Below are 5,098 nucleotides of genomic sequence, written 5' to 3'. Positions count from 1 at the left end.
GTTCCTCTCCTTTTTAGCGTATTATACATTTTAAAACTTTTTTTAGGGATTGCCATAGATAGATTTGCAATATACATTTACAACATATCCAAGTCCACTTTCAAACTACACTATATTGCTTCGTGGGTTCTGTGAGTACCTTATAATAATAATAATAATAATCATCATCATCCTAATTCCCTTCTTTTGTCCCTTGTATCATTACTGTGATTTTTTTAACACACATACACACACACACACACACACACACACACACATTACATATAAAATGTATAATGGAATTCAATGTTTTCATTATTATTTTGAACAAACTGTTATTTGTTAGATTAATTAAAAATAAGAAAAATTAAAATTTTCACTTTACCTTCACTTATTCCTTCTCTGTTGCCTTTTCTCTCTTCATGTAGATCTGAGTTTTTTACCTGTATCATTTACTCTCTAAAAAAAATTATTTTAAGATTTTTGGCAAGGCAGTAGCAAAAAATTTTCTAAACTTATGTTTGTCTGAGAAATAATATTTCTCCTACATTTTTGAAGGACAATTTTGCAAGGTATAAAATTTTAGGAGAATGGGGGTTTTCTCTCAACTTTGTATGCATGATTTCTGAGAAGTTGAATGTAATCTTGTTTGTGCTCCATTATAGGTAATGTGTTTTATCCGACAGGATTCTTTCAGAATTATTTTTCAATTTTGGATTTTCTGTGGTTTGATATTGATATGCCTCGGTGTAAATTATTATTTTGGCATTTATCCTATTTGATGTTCTCTGAGCTTCTTGGATCCACAGTTTGGTGTCCGAGCTTCTTGGATCCACAGTTTGGTGTCACAGTTTGGGAAAATGTTTACTCGTTATTGCTTCACATCTTTCTCTTTTTTGTCTTTTTCTTCTCTTTCTGTTATTCTTATTATGCATATGCTACATATTTTGTAGCTGTCTTATAATCCTTAGATATTCTCTGTTCTTTTTACAATCTTTTTTCTTTTTGTTTTTCAAGTTTTGTACGTTTCTAATGAGACATCCTCAAGCTCAGATTCTTTTCTTAGCCATGTCTTGTCTACTAATAAACACTCAAAGGCCTTCTTCATTTCTGTTGCAGTGGTTTTTTATCTCTGGCATTTCTTTTTGCTTTTTTCTTTGAATTTTCCTGTCTGTTTTACATTGTTCAAGTGTCCTTACATGCTGTCTACTCTATCCACTAGAACCCTTAACATCTTGATCATAATTGTCTTAAACTCTTGGTCTGATAATTTTAACATTCTTGTCATGTAAACTTCTGATACTTGCTCTGTCTCTTCAAACTGTGTGTGTGTGTGTGTGTGTGTGTGTGTGTGTGTGTGTTTTGCCTTTTAGTATGTGTTTTATTTTTTAATTTTTTGAGAGCCAGACATGATTTATTGAGAAAAAGAAACTATTACCAATAGGCTTTAGTAATGTGGTAGTTAGATGTGGAAGATGAGGAAGCATTATGTAGTCCCATGATTAGGTCTCAGTCTTTTGGTGATCCTGTACCTTTAGACTGTGAACTTCACAAGTACTTATCAATACCATCAATTCCCCACCTGTTAGGTAAGTCAGGATGGGTAGAGTATGTTGGAGTTTGGTATTTCCCTTCCCCTGTCAGAGAAGGGAAAATCCCAACAAGTTAGGCTCTGATTAACTACCTTATCTAAGGGCAGATCATATTAAGAGCAGGATGACTTGTACTCAAAATATTTCCTTTTCCCCTTTTACTTGATGGAAGCCCCAAGGGATTTTTCTCTGATATTCATGGTAAGAACCTAGTAGAGCTCCAAGAGGTGAAAATCAACACAAGTATGGAACCATTCAATGACTAGTCTTCTTGGCATTTTTAATTCTCATTGTTGTCCACATTGAGCCTCCAGTAATTCATCTGGTACAGTTTGGTTTTCCCTATTCTGGCATTAGTTTTCGTGAACATTTCTACTCCTAAAGTTTTGATTCTCCGTACTCACCTGTGGATCTCTCCAATTTTGAGGGCAATGATTTGCCCTATGATTTCATTTTTCTGACAGATTTAAAAAGAGGTGTTAATGTTTCCATTTGTTCAGCATTATACTTGTTGTTAGGACAGAGTGACAACTTCAAAGCTTCTGATGTATTGGACAGAAAATCAACAGTCAATCAATCAGTCGCATGTTAACCTTTTTTAATCTTGCCTATTTATAAAGTATGAGTCTTTTAAGTGTTTTTATTCACAATTAGTAAATGGTCTATTTGTTGTTGTCTGGTCAAGTTTAAGTCCCTCTCCTCTCTTAGGCAGTAAAATATCCATTCTTCTGTATAAAAGGAGGAAGTTAAGTGATTGTAGATATATTTTTGTTACATCTGAATGTACTTTTCTTAATACCTTGATTATTTATAAAATATTTTGCTATGCCTCATAAATATTCCCAGTATAAAAATAAATTGAGAATTTTAGACCAATATCCCTGATGAACATCGATGCAAAAATCCTCAATAAAATACTGGCAAACCGGATCCAGCAGCACATCAAAAAGCTTATCCACCATGATCAAGTGGGCTTCATCCCTGGGATGCAAGGCTGGTTCAACATACGCAAATCAATAAACGTAATCCAGCATATAAACAGAACCAAAGACAAAAACCACATGATTATCTCAATAGATGCAGAAAAGACCTTTGACAAAATTCAACAGCCCTTCATGCTAAAAACTCTCAATAAATTCGGTATTGATGGAACGTATCTCAAAATCATAAGAGCAAACCCACAAATCATATGACAAATCATATGGCAAACCCACAGCCAATATCATACTCAATGGGCAAAAACTGGAAAAATTCCCTTTGAAAACTGGCACAAGGCAGGGATGCCCTCTCTCACCACTCCTATTCAACATAGTGTTGGAAGTTCTGGCTAGGGCAATCAGGCAAGAGAAAGAAATCAAGGGTATTCAGTTAGGAAAAGAAGAAGTCAAATTGTCCCTCTTTGCAAATGACATGTTTGTATATTTAGAAAACCCCATTGTCTCAGCCCAAAATCTTCTTAAGCTGATAAGCAACTTCAGCAAAGTCTCAGGATACAAAATTAATGTGCAAAAATCACAAGCATTCTTATACACCAGTAACAGACAAACAGAGAGCCAAATCAGGAATGAACTTCCATTCACAATTGCTTCAAAGAGAATAAAATACCTAGGAATCCAACTGACAAGGGATGTAAAGGACCTCTTCAAGGAGAACAACAAACCACTGCTCAGTGAAATAAAAGAGGACACAAACTAATGGAAGAACATACCATGCTCATGGATAGGAAGAATCAATATCGTGAAAATGGCCATACTGCCCAAGGTAATTTATAGATTCAATGCCATCCCCATCAAGCTACCAATGAGTTTCTTCACAGAATTGGAAAAAACTGCTTTAAAGTTCATATGGAACCAAAAAAGAGCCCACATCTCCAAGACAATCCTAAATCAAAAGAACAAAGCTGGAGGCATCACGCTACCTGACTTCAAACTATACTACAAGGCTACAGTAACCAAAACAGCATGATACTGGTACCAAAACAGAGATATAGACCAATGGAACAGAACAGAGTCCTCAGAAATAATACCACACATCTACAGCCATCTGATCTTTGACAAACCTGAGAGAAACAAGAAATGGGGAAAAGATTCCCTATTTAATAAATGGTGCTGGGAAAATTGGCTAGCCAAGAGTAGAAAGCTGAAACTGGATCCTTTCCTTACTCCTTATACGAAAATTAATTCAAGATGGATTAGAGACTTAAATTTTAGACCTAATACCATAAAAACCCTAGAAGAAAACCTAGGTCGTACCATTCAGGACATAGGCATGGGCAAGGACTTCGTGTCTAAAACATGAAAAGCAATGGCAACAAAAGTCAAAATTGATAAATGGGATCTCATTAAACTAAAGAGCTTCTGCACAGCAAAAGAAACTACCATCAAAGTGAACAGACAACCTACAGAATGGGAGAAAATTTTTGCAATCTACTCATCAGACAAAGGGCTAATATCCAGAACCTACAAATAACTCAAACAAATTTACAAGAAAAAAAAAACAATCCCATCAAAAAGTGGGCAAAGGATATGAATAGACATTTCTCAAAAGAGGACATTCATACAGCCAACAGACACATGAAAAAATGCTCATCATCACTGGCCATCAGAGAAACGCAAATAAAAACCACAATGAGATACCATCTCACACCAGTTAGAATGGCAGTCATTAAAAAGTCAGAAAACAACAGGTGCTGGAGAGGATATGGAGAAACAGAAACACTTTTACACTGTTGGTGGCATTGTAAACTAGTTCAACCATTATGGAAAACAGTATGGCGATTCCTCAAGGATCTAGAACTAGAAGTACCATATGACCCAGCCATCCCATTACTGGGGATATTCCCAAAGGATTATAAATCATGCTGCTCTAAAGACACATGCACACGTATGTTCACTGCGGCACTATTCACAATAGCAAAGACTTGGAATCAACCCAAATGTCCATCAGTGACAGACTGGATTAAGAAAATGTGGTACATATACACCATGGAATACTATGCAGCCATCAAAAAGGATAAGTTTGTGTCCTTTGTAGGGACATGGATGCAGCTGGAAACCATCATTCTCAGCAAACTATCACAAGAAAACCAAACACCGCATGTTCTCACTCATAGGTGGGAACTGAACAATGAGATCACTTGGACTTGGGAAGGGGAACATCACACACCGGGGCCTATCATGGGGAGGGGGCGGGGGGAGGGATTGCATTGGGAGTTATACCTGATGTAAATGACGAGTTGATGGGTGCTGACGAGTTGATGGGTGCAGCACACCAACATGGCACAAGTATACATATGTAGCAAACCTGCATGTTATGCACATGTACCCTAGAACTTAAAGTATAATTAGAAAAATAAATTTAAAATAAATAAATAAATAAATAAATAAATAAATAAATAAATAAATTGGCTTCTGGAATTTTTTTTTTTTTTTATTAAGTCCAAGACAAAGGTAGAGACAGTTCCTGGGTAAGGGCAGTTTTCTTTTATGTAGTACATTTGTTCAGACGTCAGGTACAGAAAACAAATT

The sequence above is a fragment of the Macaca mulatta genome, chromosome 5 (genome assembly GCF_049350105.2).
Source record: "Macaca mulatta isolate MMU2019108-1 chromosome 5, T2T-MMU8v2.0, whole genome shotgun sequence".
NCBI lineage: Eukaryota > Metazoa > Chordata > Mammalia > Primates > Cercopithecidae > Macaca > Macaca mulatta.
The sequence above is the reverse complement of the archived record's forward strand: the minus strand, read 5'-3'. Positions refer to the sequence as shown.